Source organism: Bufo bufo, chromosome 6, assembly GCF_905171765.1.
Source record: "Bufo bufo chromosome 6, aBufBuf1.1, whole genome shotgun sequence".
NCBI lineage: Eukaryota > Metazoa > Chordata > Amphibia > Anura > Bufonidae > Bufo > Bufo bufo.
The window spans coordinates 55744868-55762790 of record NC_053394.1 but is presented as its reverse complement, the minus strand read 5'-3'; positions in this window follow the sequence as shown (position 1 = coordinate 55762790).

The window sequence follows — 17923 nt, the reverse complement described above, 5'->3', positions numbered from 1 at the left end:
TTCATTTTCAAAGTCCCCATATCCGCTGCCCATCCAAGCGCGGTGTACCTCCCCTCTCCACAAACCTCATTGTGATGCTTGCTTTTCCTGTAAGCTGTGCCTGGCATCCTCCCCCTCTCCCCTGACATCAGGGAGGGTGCAGGTGCCATGTTTTGCGCTTTTTCTCTGAGCAATTGCCCCAGAAAATTGTTCTGCACATGCACAGGAAGCACAAAACACAGCACTAGAATAGTTTTCGAAAGGATTAAAACTGCTTTTCCTAGACCCATGATGGCTAACCTCTTGCACTCCAGCTGTGGTAAAACTACGACTCCCAGCATGCACTCTTGCTTAGCTGTTTTTGGAACTCCATAGAAATGAATTGAGCATGCTGGAAGTCATAGTTTCACCACAGCTGGAGTGCCGGAGGTTAGCCATCACTGTCCTAGACTAATAGGTGAAAAAATACGATTTTTGTACTTACCGTAAAATCTGTTTTTAGGAGGCGACACTAAGCACAAAAGTGAGAGCTCCTCCCTCCAGCTATACACTTCCTACAGGGACTAAGCTAAAACAGTTTGTGCAAAAGAAATAGGAGAAGCAAGAGGAAAAACAGGAAAACCTAACAAAGTACAAACCCAGAATCACGCAGGCCACAACGAGGCCCATAACCAGAGAGAATGGGTGCTGTGTCCCCCAATGAACGGACGAGAAACATATTTTACCTAAGTACAAAAATCTAGTTTTCTTATCCGTATCATTGGGGGACACTGGATTGACCTTGGGACGTTAAGGAGCAGTCCCAGGGGTGGGCCATAAACGAAAAAGCCATCCGGCCAATCAGAGAACCGCCGTCTGCAAAACTCGATGCCCCAGAGAAGCGTCAGAAGTTGCAAAAGGTTTGTACTCTGTAAAGTTTGGAAAAGGTGTGGAAAGACAACCTTTGCACACCTTAAGGGCCTAAGCCCCATGATGTACTGCCCAAGAGGCCCCCACCGAGCAGAATGAGCAGTAACCCGGAAGGGCGGAGCCTGTTCGCTGATGCGGTACACTTCCACAATAGCCAAACAAATCCATCGGAAAAAGGGAAACTTTGGACGCAGCCAGCCCTTGTCTCTGTCCCTCTGGATTGACGAATAGAGAATCTGTCTGATGATAAGAGGACGTCTGAGACAGATAGAAGAGAATTGCCCGAAAACAAAATCCAGAATGTGGAGCGACTGCTCACGAGGATGAGACAGGGCAGGACAAAAGGAAGGGAGAATGGTTTCTTCATTGAGATGGAATGCCGACACGACCTTCAGAAGGAAGGACTGGACAGGGCGAAGAACTACTTTGTCCTGGTGGAGGATAAGGAAGGGAGACCGACAGAAAAGAGCCGCTAGCTCCGACCTACGGATGGAAGTAATTGCCACCAAAAAGGCTCCCTTGTAGGACAGGAAGCGAAGAGCTTCCCGCTGCAAAGGCTCAAACGGAGAGGACTGAAGAGCGCTGAGCACCAGATTCCCACGGATTCAACAGAGGACGGTAAGGGGGCGCAGCGTGCGCCACCCCCTGCAGAAAGGCCCAAACATCAGAAAGCGAAGCCAAGTTTCGTTGAAAGAGAATGGAAAGGGCCGAAACTTGCCCTTTGAGGGAACTGAGAGCCAGCCCCAAGTCCATACCCGACTACAGGAAAGACAAGAGTCGAGGCAACGAGAACCGAATGGGAGACAACTGGTGGTGTTCGCACCAACTGAAGTAGGACTTCCAGGTCTGGTGATAGATCCGGGAAGACGATGGCTTCCTAGCATGAATAAAGTCTGGACAACCGCATCCGAAAAAACCCTGAGCCCTTAGTACAGCGGCTTCAACAGCCATGCTGTTAAATGAAGTGTGAGTAATGAGGTCATTGTAAACATTATACTCATATAATGTGTATAACATGAATGATTATATTAGGCATATATTCATATAGGTGAACCTTATTTCTATAATATGTATATCCTTTTCTTTAGTTATCATTAATTATACAGTTTCATAATGATTTGGCCTAGAACATATTCTGAAGGCTATCTGGCCATCTGTAATTGTGCTGTCACATGAATACTTGTAAGGAAAAGAAGTTTGAGAAATATGTAGTGTGAGCAGATATACACTCACCTAAAGAATTATTAGGAACACCATACTTATACGGTGTTGGACCCCCTTTTGACTTCAGAACTGCCTTAATTCTACGTGGCATTGATTCAACAAGGTGCTGATAGCATTCTTTCGAAATGTTGGCCCATATTGATAGGATAGCATCTTGCAGTTGATGGAGATTTGAGGGATGCACATCCAGGGCACGAAGCTCCCGTTCCACCACATCCCAAAGATGCTCTATTTGGTTGAGATCTGGTGACTGTGGGGGCCATTTTAGTAGTGAACTCATTGTCATGTTCAAGAAACCAATTTGAAATGATTCGAGCTTTGTGACATGGTGCATTATCCTGCTGGAAGTAGCCATCAGAGGATGGATACATGTTCTCATTCTGTTTACACCAAATTCGGACTCTACCATTTGAATGTCTCAACAGAAATCGAGACTCATCAGACCAGGCAACATTTTTCCAGTCTTCACCAGTCCAATTTTGGTGAGCTCGTGCAAATTGTAGCCTCTTTTTCCTATTTGTAGTGGAGATGAGTGGTACCCGGTGGGTTCTTCTGCTGTTGTAGCCCATCCGCCACAAGGTTGTGCGTGTTGTGGCTTCACAAATGCTTTGCTGCATACCTCGGTTGTAACGAGTGGTTATTTAAGTCAACGTTGCTCTTCTATCAGCTTGAATCAGTCGGCCCATTGTCCTCTGACCTCTAGCATCCACAAGGCATTTTTGCCCACAGGACTGCCGTATACTGGATGTTTTTCCCTTTTCACACCATTCTTTGTAAACCCTAGAAATGGTTGTGCGTGAAAATCACAGTAACTGATTAGATTGTGAAATACTCAGATCGGCTCGTCTGGCACCAACAACCATGTAACGCTCAAAATTGCTTAAATCACCTTTCTTTCCCATTCTGACATTCAGTTTGGAGTTCAGGAGATTATCTTGACCAGGACCACACCCCTAAATGCATTGAAGCAACTGCCATGTGATTAGTTGACTAGATTGCATTAATGAGAAATAGAACAGGTGTTCCTAATAATTCTTTAGGTGAGTGTATATCAATGTTCCCAGAGATTCTAGGAAATGTTGTCCACATGATGGATCCAGATGGTTGGTATACGTGTCCAAATTGGATTCCGATAATTGAGCTTGCCTAGATTCTTGTCCAAATTAACTTTTACCTAGTTTTAAAACTACAAGATATTACTAATATGTTATCAATGTGTGCCACGTTGAGTTTTAAATATTATAACCGCCTTGAAACACCCAGTTACTCCCATTATCATAAAAGTATAAAATAAAGATTTTTGGGGTGGTCTCTCAGATCTCCTTAGATACAGCAATTGTGTCCGTGTCGGCTGACTTAATTATTTAATTACTTTGTACCTGAAAATTCAACTACTCTGACAGTAGTGACCCTAAATTCGGGTGGAAGATCGGTCCCTGCGACAAGAGGTCCTCCTGAAGGGGAAGACGCCAGGGTTCATCGGCGAGGAGGGAGACTAGGGATGCGTGCCATACTCTGCGTAGCCAACCCAGGGTCACGAGAATGACAGGTAGACCTTCGGACCGGATTTTTTGTAGAAGACATGGAATGAGCGCAAGAGGAGGGAACACGTAAGGAAACGTGAACTGTGTCCACAGGATCATAAGGGCGTCCGACGATCCTTGGACCTCGCTACGAAGGTCTCTACCTTGCGGTTGAAGCGGGAGGCCATAAGATCCACATCCAGTCGACCCCACTGCTCGCAGATCGCGAGAAAGACCTGTGGATGTAGAGCCCATTTCCCGGGATCGAGTCTCTCTCGGTTGAGAAAGTCGGCGATCCAGTTGTCGACGCAGGGGATATGAACTGCCGACAGAGCTGGGACATGGCTCTCCACCCAGATGAGCGCTGTTTTCGACATGGCTGCGGGTGCCACCCTGGTGGTTTAGATATGCGACTGCCGTGGAGTTGTCGGATTGAACCCGAACTGGATACCCCTGGAGATGGTCCGTCCAATGAACCAGAGAGAGACGAATCGCTCACAATTCCAGGATATTGATTGGAAGTTGGCGTTTCTCGCGGGACCAAGAGCCCTGGATGGAGAGATTGTGCAGAACTCCCCCCCCCCCAGCCCCTGAAAACTGGCGTACGTCGTCAACACTATCCAGCGGAGGGGAAGTAGGGAACGACCCGACGTCAGCATCGGAGAGATCAACCACTACCGAAGGTCTCGGCGCGTCGGGGCCGGAAGACTGATGAGTTGATCCAGGAAGGCTGGGGAACAGTCCCAAATGGTCAGAATGCCCCGCTGAAGAGCCCTGGTATGGAATTGACCATAGGGCACTGCTTCAGTGACCATGTGTCCCAGGGCCCTCATGAACTGGCAAATGGGAAGAGGCTGAGGCCGCAACAAAGAGAGAATCTGACGATGGAGAGTGGGAAAGTTTGTCCGGGGGCAAGAAAATCTTGGCCCGATCGGTGTCGAACAGCAAGCCCAGAAACATCAGCTGCCAAGATGGATAAAAACATTGACTTTGATAGGTTCAGAACCCATCTGAAGCGTTCCAGGGTGTCCCGGACGATGCGCAGGTTGTCCGCCGTTGCCTGGAATGACGGACCCTTGATCAGGATATCGTCCAAGTATGGAATCACCACTATCCCCCTGGCATGAAGCAAAGCCATGACTGAGGCCAGAATCTTGGTAAAGACTTTGGGAGCTGTGGTAAGACCGAACGAGAGGGCCACAAACTGGTAATTAAAAGGTCCCACTGCGAACCGAAGATATTTCTGGTGCCCGATGCAGATGGGAATATGGAGGTAGGCGTCTTTGATGTCTATCGAGGACAGGAATTCCCCCGGGTCCATGGATGTGATGACCGAATGCAAGAACACCATCCGGAAGCGGTGGAGCCGAAGGAATCGGTTGAGGGCTTTGAGGTCTAGGATGGGGCGGACCGTACCCTCCTTCTTGGGGACTACAAAGAGATTGGAGTAGAAGTCTTGAGGCGAAACCAGAACAATCACTCCCTGCCACAGAAGGGAGAGAATAGCCTGAAAAAAGGAAGGGGCAGCGGAGGGAAAGGTCGGGAAGGATGAGCGAAAAAACCACGGCTGGCCGATTCGGGCTGGAGGAACTCCAAAAGGGTCAAAAAAAGAGGTCTGCGCTTTTTAGACCTGTTAAAGTGTGTCCTGCTCTGCGGAAAATGGGTGCTTTTACCCCTGTAGCATCAGAGATAATCTCATCTAGACGTATGCCGAAAAGTCTGCTACCTGCAAAGGGGAGAGACGTCAAGGTCTGTTTCGAAACATTATCCGCCGCCTAGTTCCATTCCTTGGAAAGCGAGGAATCAAACTCCGGGTGGTTGGGGAACACCTTTAGCGAGCGACAGGATCTCCCTAAGGAAAAATCAGAACCGGCAGATGAGGGCGCAGGGTCCTCAACCTGTAAGGTTTCTATAACCGCTGCCATGAGATCGTCTACCATAGCAGTTTGGAAGACTGGTCCTCCGGTGAGACAAAGTCAGCATCTGACAACTTTCCTCAGAACACGCCTCTTCTAATGAGGATGCGTCAGAGCGAGACTCCCTGGGAGGTGGTGGGGAGATGGATGAAACGGGGGACGCAGACGCCCTTCGAGGAGAGGGTCCCCCAGAGTATGACTGGTCAAAGGGTGGCTGCGCGGCCAAACTCCCCAGCATGTCCACATTGGCCCTGTTGGAATGGGAAACGTCCTGCACCATCTTAGACAGAGAGCGCACCCACTCTGGCTCTACCATGGGCTGTGCAGGGGGGGCGACTGGGACAGGGTCAGAGCCACTTGGTGGTGGAGCAGAGCAAGAGGAGCAGAGGGGGGGCCAACTGACCGGATTGGAATTTTGAGCGACAAGAAGCACATCCAAAATGTCGTACGAAAGTGACCTCCAGCTTTGGGGCCTGGGATCTGGGTTCGGACATAGTGAGTACCTGTAGTGAAAGGTAGGAGGATAAAGCTAGACCCTGTAGGAAAGAGCTTACTCAGCCTGTGTCCCTTACTGCAGCCTGTTTGGAGAAAACCTGGTGCCAGGGTCTGCTGAGGTCCTCCTGAGCAGGAGATGGGCGGAGTCAGAGAAACCAGATGAAGGAGGGAGGAAGCAGGGAGAACTCATGCTTCGCCCCCATAATGGAGTCGGACGCCCGCAAAAATGAAAACAGAGTGCCAACTAACTCCCCAGGACTTTCCACCACACCCCCCGTACAGCGGTGCTGCCACAAGGAGCCCCGGCCGACATTTCAGCTTGGTATCCGCGGCAAGCAGATCAGAAGTAGGCCGCAGTAGAACCCGAGGCCTCAATTTTCAAGCAGCCCCGGCGGAGGAGAATAGCGGAACTCCGCAAGAAACAGGTGGGCAGGCGGCGCCGGGTTGGGGGTTGGTGGTACAGGACCCAGAAAGAAGCTTGGCAAGTACAGAGGGCTTCCCTTCACCTCACCCCCACAAGAGAACTGACATGATCTGCTAACTCTTTTCCCGCCTGGGGGGACAAGGTTTCGTGGGGGCCATTCTAGCAAGTAGCCTGAGAAGGGGAGGGGGGTTTGGAGCCAGGAATACTTATCCATCTGGCGTGTTCTGCCCCCATGGTTCCAGCCGGGTCACCACCTTTGGTGTGCGGCCCCTTGGGGATGGCCGCTACACCGGAACAGAGGTGACTTGTGGTGGGTGGCCATGGTGACCCGAAGGCTGGTGGGATGCAGAGGCTTTAGGAACCTCTGGTCCTCCTTGTCTTCTGGAGACCGGGAAGGAGCAGCGGGCTTGGGGACCCCCTGGTCTCCCGTCTCCTGGGTTGGAGTGCAGGCAGCTAGGACTGCCTGTAATCCCGCTGGAAGAAAATAAAAAAGGGAAAAAATAAAAAAACAGCAGACCTGCAAAGCAGGGAGGTCTGTCTCCTACGGACACTAGGCTAAAACAGTTTTAGCTTAGTCCCTGTAGGAAGGGCATAGCTGGAGGGAGGAGCTCACACTTTTGTGCTTAGTGTCGCCTCCTAGTGGCAACAGCTATACCCAAGGTCAAGCCTGTGTCCCCCAATGACACAGATGAGAAATTTGGTGACTCCCTTTAAATGCTCATCCATATAGAAGAGTAACTGCTGTAGCTACTAGCAGGCACTAGGTGGCAGCACTGTTATATATTACGGTATGTTATAGGGCTATTTTTCTTTCTTCTTCATGTGACTCCACAGCTACACAGCCCAAAAACATATAAACTTCAGAACATTTTATTGACTGGATTTTTATGACGTGTATAAATCGCCACATATAATGAAAGGAGATTCTAGCTTTATGTAATTAAAAACAAAACTGCGCCCACAGGCACCCGACCGGATTGGCGATGATGCAGAAATCGATCATTTAACCCCTCAGATGCCACATTTAATAGCGATTGTGGCATCTCTACAGTTAGGCTACATGCACACGAAAGTATTTTGTTTCTGTGTCCGTTCCATTTTTTTGGCAGATTGGATGAGGACCCACTGTGTGCTGTCCGCATCTGTATGTCTGTTCCGTAGCCCCACAAAAAATATAGAGCATATCCTATTCTTGTCCGTTTTGTGGACAAACATAGGCATTGTTACAACGGATCCGCAAAAAACGGATGCAATACGGATGCCAAAAGGATGCCATGTGTATTTCTTGCGGATCAGTGTTTTGCGGACTACAAAACACATACGGTCGTGTGAATGTAGCCTTAGGTGCCTCCCTTTGCCTGGAACCCCGTAGTGAAATCGCAGGACTCCGATTAGTTACCATGACAGCCTAGCGCCTGCAAAGCTGTGCAGGAGGCAGAGCGGCAGAATCCCATTCACCATAATAGTTCTCTATTATGGTGAATGGAACAAGGGATCAAAAGATACCAGATTCTAGCTCCCTAAGGGTGCTAAAAATTATGTAAAAAAACTTTAAATGAAAAAAAAAAATAAAAAAAAAAAAAACTTTCCCAATTTTACTATAAAAATATATAAACAATAAAAAAAATAAACATAACAGGTAACACAGGGTCCTTAAATGTCTGAACTATTAAAATATTTTTCCTGCGCAATGAAACGCTGTAACAGAAAAAAACTATAAAAACACGTGATTCACCATTTTTTATTCACCCTGTCCCTTTTAAAAAAAAAATTGTAGAACTGATCAAAAAGTTGTATGTACCCTAAAAATTGTACCAATAAAAACTACAGTTCATCCCATAAAAAACAAGCCCTCATACTGTTCTGTAGACGGAAACGTTAAGGCTGTCAGAAAATGGACGATGCAAAGAAAATTTTGTTTTTTTTAAAGGTTTTTATCTTTTTAAAAGTAATAAAACAAAATAAAAACAATACAAGTTTGGTATTGCCATAATTGCATCGACCCACAGAATAAAGACATTATGTCATTTTTAGAGTATAGTGAATGTCGTAATATCAAAACCCAAAAAACATAGGTGGAATTGTGTTTTTTTTTAATTTTCTTATTATTTTTCTCCACAAATAATTTTTTCCCCGTTTTCCAACACAATACATGGTAAATTAAATGGTGCTATTAAAAATGCATCTTGTCCCTCTAAGAATAAGCCCTCAACAAAAAATTCAAAAAAGTTATCGCTATTGGAACGTGAGGAGAAAAAATAAAAATATGAAAATAGGCCCAGTCCTTAAGGGGTTAATATATGTAAATTAGCCTCTAGCAATGGGGGCGTTGCCTTTACTCCTAAAGACTCCGCTCTCTCACCAAATGCCGCGTCCTCTGCACTTTGATTGACAGGACCAATGAAAACGTCATCGCGCCTGGTCCTATCAATCACAGTAGAGACAGTGCGGCAGTTGCAGAAAGAGCTGAGTCTTTAGTAGTAAAGGCAACGCCCCCATTGCTCCTAGAGGCTAATTTGCATACAGTAAAACTTCGTGGTCATATATTAAGAGGGCCAGCTTCCTTGCCATCTTACATTTAGACCATTTCCTATGCCTAATGAGACAGGCCTGCCGGCCCTTCCCCTAACCTGCCCACGCCACCCCCACTTTTTTAGACCTGGCATGAGCAGGGAAAAGTCGCATATTGCGGTGCAAAAAACCTTTGTGCTGCAATCTGCGCCAGAAATACACCTACTATAGGCCTATTTTGGGAGAGTAAACGCCCCCCTTCATTTTTCTCAGCAATGCGGACACATATGAACATGGGACCAACACAGATGCCTTCAGCTGCCAAGCGCACATGTAACAGGTCAGCCGGTGTCATGGGTACAAATCTGCTGACAGATGTCCTTCAAACTGAGGTATTCGTTTCATAATTGTGCAGCTGCTGCATGCGGGCGGCGTATTGGTTGTGCGTGGCAGCCAGACAGTCTATTCTTACTCTTAAGCCTCTTTCACATAAACAAGTTTTCCGTCTGGATGCGATGCGTGTTGTGAACGGACAGCATCAGGACTCAGGGCCGGACTGGCCTATCGGGATACCGGGAAATTTCGCGGTAGGCCGCCGGCCCTGGGGCCGCTTTAAGATGTGCCTGCACTTTCGGCGGGCCGAAAGCTCTGGTGTAGTGGAGCTGGGCAGGCCGGCCGGCCTCCGTGGGAGCGGCACTGCTCCCTCCAACCACCTGGTGTCACTGTGATTTGCAGGCTCGTCCCTTCCAGTCCCTGAAGCGGCAGCCCGTGATCCTGGCCCGGCCTGGCTGGCTGTGTGGCCGCCCCCTCTCTTCCTGCAAGTGGCCTCCTGCCGCCTCCCTAGCCCGGGGCTGCGAGGCCTAACCTCCAGATTCTCAGCAGCTATGCCGGACCCGCAGACCGGAAGCAGAGTCCGCGTGTATGCTGTCACCGATGTAAACAGCCTGAGGAGCCGCGAATACTGGGACTACGAGGCGCAAGTCCCGAACTGGGGGTAAGAAGGGGCCAGGCTGTGCCCACATGTGACTGTGCAGGCTGTCAGGGTTATGTAGTGTATACTATTAGTTTACATACAGTCTTATAATGCACAGTATAGCTTTCCCTGATATGTATTGGATGCCAGGGCCGTGCCCACATGTGGCGAGTGGCGGTGCATTATACACAGAAGCACGGTCTCCGGTACTCACACAAAGACGTGGTAGACGAATGCCCAGCCCCGGGGTCTCTTCAGCACATTGCACAGGTAGTTCTGCAGCCTCCAGTACTTCACGTTCCTCCAGCAGCTCTGGCTGCTGTTGTACGACAGCGGCTTCCCCAATAAGCTCATGAGAGCTCCCTGCTTTCCCCGGCGGCTCTCCTGCAAGCAACCTCCCGGTCCCACACCGCTGCCCCTGCCAGTGTCACTGGTGCCCAGGAGAAGCAGCCCGTCCCCTCTACTGGAGTTCAGCAGCACCCTGTTGCCCCGACCCGACTCCACATCTTTCATGCCGTAGTAACGGTCCCTGTCCCTGCCTTTCCCTCCAAAGCTGCTTTTTATCCAGAGCCTCCCACATCACCTCCTCTTTGGTTGCGGGGCATGGCATTACCGGCGTGGGCACAGTGGGCAGAGCGAGGTGCTCCGGGTGCATGCACAGAGCAGACCTGGGGACAGGGTGGCAGCGCTTCCTGGCTTCAGACTGTCAGATCTGATCACAAGTTGGCACCAGCCATACATACAGGAAGGCTCTGTGTGCAGGGTGCCAGGGGGGTCCAGCAGTGTCTGTCACTTGGAGATGTCAGCGGCAGAGCTCCTGCAGACACGACGGATCCTCATCCACACACTCTTCTGTGCGATTCCTCTGCTCTGTCTCATAAAGCCACATATTCTTCTCCAAAGTACAAGCCCTCCTCAGTCAATCTGATTCCCTGCCCTCTGTGGAGGCACCATGCCCAGCAGATCCTTGGTACAGCACAGTGACACCAGGTTACACACCAAGATGTTCTCCACTCCCAGCCCCTGACAACCTGTGTGACAACCTTTCACAAAGTGCTACCTCCAGCCAGAGCCCTGCTGTCAACTGCCCCAATCTCCTTGCTGTGATGCATAAAGAAGCATGTGAGGGCCACAGAGGGCCCATGGAGCCCAGATCCTAGAAGCTGATCTGCCCAGCTGATGTCACTCCTGGAGAGTCCCTTGCTGCTCTCTGTACAGGAGCTGCCAGCAGTCTACTGTGCCTTCATACATAGAAGCCTGGAGGTCACTTCCAGGCAGCTGAAACTCCATGCATGGTGGTCAGAGTGGCTGTGAGAAGCTTGGAGCCCACCACCTCCAGGCAGCTGCACTTCAACAACTTTTCCAGGAGAATCCAGCAACTCTGTGACAGCAGGAAGGGGTTGCCAGTCACTCACTTGTCCCTGTGCAGCCTGCAGCTCCAGTCCTTCTCCTGGTGCTGCTGCTGACATACATTCAAGGGGGACAGAAGGGGAAGGGGGGTGAGGAAGAGGGGGGGGGGGGGGGCAGGTACTTACAGGAGGACTATATCTGAGTATAAATTAAAGGGGTTGTTCGGGATCAGAGCAGCCTTCCTGACTTGAGCATTGGAGCAGTTCATGCTCTGATGCTCTCCTTTGCCCTGCGCTAAATCACGCAGGGCAAAGGCATTTTTTGAAGATCTGGTGACGTACTGGGGCTCTCCATGGGGCTGCCAGGAAGCCCCGTGACTACACGGATTTAGCGCTGCCCTAGCCAGTAAAACGGTAATATGAACAATGGGGTTCTACAAAAGAGCTATCGTGGGGCAAAGTTCATATTCGTGTTTACACACGTGTTTTAAAATGAATGCTTTCCCCTTTTATAAACAAGTAAATAATGACGCAACGCTGTGGGGCTGGTGTGCAACTTTTTCCAGGGCTGGTTTTTATCCCCAGTCCGGCCCTGACAGGACTGAATCCTGAGCCATTCAGCACGTTCTATATTGTGCGTTTTTCACGCAGCCCTGGCTCCGTAGAAGTGATTGGGGTTTGTGTAAAAAACTTAAGGCATCCGGATGCAATGCGTTTTTCACTACTGGCTGCTGGGAGATGTTGAGTTTTATTCTTCAGTTTTTCTTCCCATGTGTGAAAACTGCATGAAAAACACTTATGGAAGTTACAGAAACAGTTTCATGCGCCCGGCCCCTCCCATCGCAGTTTGATAGACAGGAAAAGGCATTGGCTTCATCATCCTGCCTGGCCCTAGCTGTGGAATGGTTCCCAGCCAGGTGGCAGCTGATTGGCAGGGGTGCTGGGTGTCAGAATCCCCCCCTTCAAAAAAAAAAATCTATATTTTATTCTCAGAAAATCCCTTTAATCTACCAATTTCTTATTAAATTCGTACTCTCTCCACAAGCCTTCCTTATCTCCCTTGGTCATGACCTTTTTGATGTAGAGACCCCACGGAACCTTGTATCTTCATATTTCCACCCTCTGGCCCTCTACCATATCTATTTTTTTAAGAAATGTCCTTCATCTTGTCCAGAAACATTGATCAGGCTGGTCATTGGGATTCAATCGTTTTAAGATAAACTTCTTAGCTACTAATAGCACTAAGGGTCCATTCACGCGTCCGTAGTGTATTGCGGATCCACAATACACCCGGCTCGCACCCCCAAAGAACTGCCTAGGATATGTTCTATTTTTTTCGGGAGCCGCGCTCCGGAAATGCGGATAGCACACTGTGTGCTGTCCGCATCCATTCCTGCTCCTCAGAGAATGAATGGGTCCGCACCCGTTCCGCAATGCGGACCCATTCTACGGACGTGTGAATGGACCCTAAGTGTACCATCTCAGGCTTTCCTCCCCAGCAGACGGCGCTTCATGGTACAAGTACAAGCAAGGGTCTTCTTTATGCCGCCTGCACACGTTGCAAAATACGTGGTTTTTCCGCTCCGATACCCGTGCAGAAAAACCGCAGCGTACTACAGTACCAGCAAAGTGTACGAGATCACACAAATCTCATGTACACTTTTCGGATTTTTTTGCGTGCGGAAATTGTCCTGCTGTGCTGATTTTAAATTAAATAGCAGGTCAATTATGTTTGCGGTTTTAGCAGCGGATTTCACCCTTTCCAATGGAAGGGTGAGATTTGAAGCAAAACCGCATCAAATCCACAATTAGGTATTGCAGATTTTGGTGCGGATATGATGCAGAAACGCACATAAATCCGCATAGAAATTCGTGCCGATTTTATGTGCATTCACCCGCACATGTGTGCAGGTGGCCTTAAAGGGGTTGTCTGGTTTGAAATGGGACAACACTAGAAGCTGTACTCACCTGGCAGATCCAGCGCTGCCATTTCGGTTCTCCCTGCCGGGCTCTGTTTACCCAGATTCAGACAATACGTGACATCACGTGGCCGCACATGGTACAAGCTGATAATATAGGCGATGGGTAACAATCACATGGACTGGCAAGCTTCCCGACATACTCAAGAAGGGTTCCATCACAGAGGTCTACATCTACAGCACAGATCAAAAAAAAAAACTGTGGAATGAAATAAAACCAAAGTTAGGTGACTTTCACACTAGTGTTTTTACTGGATCCGGCAGGGTTCAGGAAAAAACGCTTCCGTTACTGATAATACAACCATCTGCATCCGTTATGAACGGATCCAGTTGTATCATCTTTAACATTAGCCAAGACGGATCCGTCATGAACTCCACTGAAAGTCAATGAGGGACGGATCTGTTTTCTATTGTGTCTGAGAAAACGGATCCGTCCCCATTGACTTGCATTGGGGGTCATGCTCCGCAACCCAGGATGGAAAGCAAACTACAACATGTTGCTCTGCAGTCTGGGAACGGAATGGAATGCATTTTGGATCATTCCGTTCAGTTCAGTCCCCACTGACAATGAATGGAGACAAAACTGAAGCGTTTTTTTCCGGTATTGAGCCCCTATGACGGATCTCAATACCGGAAAACTAAAACGCTAGTGTGAAAGTAGCCGTATACTAGCTGCAGAAAAAAACACTGATGACTATAAATGAAAACAAAGTGTAGGCCCTCTAGTGGTTGTCTGCAGCATTACAATAGTAGTAGAATAAACTGAGCCTCATTCAAGTTTTGTGCATAAGGCTACTTTAACATCTGCGATTTTATATTCCGGTTTTGAGATCCGGCTTCGGTTTTGTCACCATGCATTCTGAATGGAGAAAAATCCATTCAGGATGTATCAGTTCCAGTTTGTGCGCTTTTGTGTCTGGTCAGCAAAATGGAACAAACTGGATCCAGCACCAAAAACAATGCAAGTCAATGGTGCTGAATCCGTTTTTTCATATTCAAATCTGTCGCCCATTGACCTACAATGATTTTAATGCCAGATCCGGGTTGTTCCATTGCGATTCAATATAACTGCATCCTAACGGACGGGATGCATCCTGATGCATTAAATCAAACAGAACCATTTTGCTCGGTTTTGAGATCCTCTGCCAGATCTCAAAACCGGAATACAAAATCGCCGATGTGAAAGTAGCCAGTGAACGCCTACCTTTAACACTTGTATTTTATAGTGATTGGATTATTTTTTATTTATTTTTTTAACACAGGGCAACACATTTTCTGGTTCTGTTCACAAAGCCCCAGAGCTAAAGAGGTCGTCTAGAAACAAACACATGGCTACTTTCTTCTACGAGCAGTGCCACACTTGTCCATGGGTTGTGTCTGGTACTGCAGCTCTGCTCCATTAAAGTGAAGGGGGCTGGTAGGACGTGACACACAACTTGTAAACAGGTGTGTCAATGTTTTCGGAAAAAAAAACAACAGCCCAGTTTTAGGGTACAACCACATAGCATGGTTGCATCGTGGGTGTGATGCGGGCGTGCTGTGGTCAGGTACCGCATGGCCATACAGGGCACAGCGGGCCCTAATTAAACTAACGAGGATTGCATTATTTGCATGCATTGTTAAAAGGTTTGTCCGTGTTTAGAGTTGAACCCGGACATACCCCCATTTTCACCCAGGCAGGCCTCCTGATATTAGCATCGGAGCAGCTCTCCTTAGCCCTGCGCTGTATCGCACAGGGCATTACACTGCTAGGCAGAAGTGTCCGCCTAGCAGTGTTCCCGGTAATATCACCGGCTCTGATGGGGGGGGGGGGGGGGGGGGGGCTTTATCGCTGCCCTAGACGTTTTACAGGCTGGGGCAGCGCTAAAGCCCGCTCATTAGTGTCAGTGACGTCACCGGGCTCACTGCTGGGCCGAAGCCTCTGCCGAGCAGTCCCTATGGAGAGCCTGGTACGTCACTGGATCTCTGGAAAAAAAGTCCTTTCCCTGCGCATTTCAGCACAGGGCAAAGGAGAGCATCAAAGCATGAAATGCTCCGATGCTCACATCAGGGGGGCTGCCTGGGTGAAAATGTGGGACAACTCCTTTAATGGCCGAGAGGTATTTTGAGTGCTGTGCAGCTATTAACAATGTAGTGGTTGTGTGGCTGTCATGGCCCATAAACAGGTAGGAAATAGTGTTAGGGACCACTCATTAGAGGCGACCTTGACGTGGTGAGTGGCTTATTACGCTTTGGCCAAAATGTACACCAATGCCTCATCCAGCATAGAGTCAGGGCAGAATGCTGGTTGCAGAGTGCTATCGCATTTGTATTTTGCGTTTGTATATGTATTTCGCCATAGTGATGTGCACCACATACAGGGTTGTGCTGACTCAATCACCCACATTCTTTCTTTGTAGACTGACTAAACACTGCAGTCGTCATTAGTTTGCAGCAGCCTGTATGGCCGCATGGTACCTGACCGCAATGCGTCCATGTCACAACAGTGCCGTGTGGGCGTACCCTTATAATCCTGGACAATCCCTTTAAATGATAACATTCTGGCTTACTACTGCAGTTACATTTAATGTATAAATTGGCTTACCTATCCCATTGGCAGGCATTGTGGTCTCCCTCTGCATCCTGTCACTCAGTCTGTGGGTTGTGTGTTTAGGCCAGCTCCTGGCCCAGTGAGTGACAACCTGACTTCAGCCAATGCCAAGTGACCTAGGTTTCTTAACGACCTTTCCCCATCACTCAGTCCTTTAGCTTCCTGAAGTCTAAGGGCTCATGCACACGAACGTATTTTCCTTCAGTGTCTGTTCTGTTTTTTTTTGCAGACTGTATGCGGAACCATTAATTTCAATGGATCCGCAAAAAATAAAAAAGTTACTCCGTGTGCATTCCATTTCCGTATGTCCGTTCCACACAAAAAAATAGAACATGTCCTATTATTGTCCGCACAATGGACAAGGATAGGACTGTTCTATTAGGGGCCAGCTGTTCCGTTCCCCAAAATATGGAATGCACAATCCGTATTTTTTGCGGACCGTAAAATACATACGGTCGTGTGTATAAGCCCTAAAGGTGTGATTTATACCTGTTCCATCTGGCATTGAACCGACCTTATCCAATGTTCTCGTCTGCTGCCTCGACCCGTGCTCAGTCCCTCTACAATTACTTCCCCCTTCCCTTTGTACCACAACATTGTCTTTTCATTCCTTCTACAGGCCAGCCATGGCTAGCGGAGACTATTTGGGGGGGGGGGGGGGGGGGGGACCTGAGAATCAGTAAAGGATTATGATGCTGCGAGTTGACCTCAGAGGAGCAGTGTTCAGTCCAGGAAATACTGCTCCCATCGCTGACCTACCTGTAGTGTCAAGAGAGCAGTGGAGGCAACGTACATTGAGAATACTGTCCTTCTCATAGAAGGGTGAGCAGCGTATTTACATTTAGTAAGTCTCTCTGAAAAACAACGGCAATTACAAAAATGGCAAATATTACTTTATTATGCATTAAAATATGCGATTACACATTGAAAGTATTTGCCTTAAGTCAGAATGCAAAACTCTGGTTTAAACTTGATATTCTCTCATACAGGTCTACGGGAAACTATTTGCTCCAGGGCTGCTTTTTATGATTAATATTTTTCAAAATTGTCCATATTTGAAAGAGTCCCTTTAATTTTAAAGAAAAACACAGCAGTCATATGTACTGTATTACACACTCCATCCCTTGCCGCAGTGAGAGCAACGCATGAACAGCACAAAACAGGAACAGTCCAAGGGACATGGATGAGGATAGGGCAGTCACCAAATGACTTGCAACAAGACAATAAGACAAAGTAGCAAAAAAAGATTTCAAAACAGGAACCATTTATTTCAGCCAGACCTGTTACAGGCACTTCTAACATTGTGGCATAGAATTCAGTCCATAGATAAATACATTACCAATCTGCTTACTGCCCGGCTCTGAGAGCATCAATCTGCCCCATAGTTTCAGGTGAGCGTGGTCACTCCGTGTGGGAGCTGTATTTCGTGTTATGGACACTGCTCATCTGGAGTAGATTTGGCTGCGTCATAATCATTTATGATGTTGTGAATTCCTACCTGGCCGTGAGTCTACTGAACTGTGGTAACGGCATTAGGACTTACAGCCAGGTAGGAATTCACAACATTATTAATCATTATGACGCTGCTGTCCATAACGGGAAATACAGCTCCCACACGGAGTGCATTTCCCACAGTAACAACGCTCATCTGAAACTAACCTTAGGCAACTTAAAGTGGTTTTCCAGTTCTTTAAAGGGCGTCTGTCAGCAGATTTGCACCTATGACACTGGCTGACCTGTTACATGTGCGCTTGGCAGCTGAAGACTGCACTGGACCCATGTTCATATGTGTCCGCATTGCTGAGAAAAATGAAGTTGTAATATTTGCAAATGAGCCCCTAGGAGCAACGGGGACGTTGTCAGGGCCAGCTGTCATCCCATTTACACTGCCTGACCCTGTCAATCAAAGTGCAGAGGGCGCAGCAGTTGCAGAGAGAACTGAGCCTCTAGGAGTAGAGGCAATGCCCCCGTTATTTTTCTTAGTAATGTGGACACATATGAACATGGGACCAACACAGACGTCTTCAGCTGCCAAGCGCACATGTAACAGG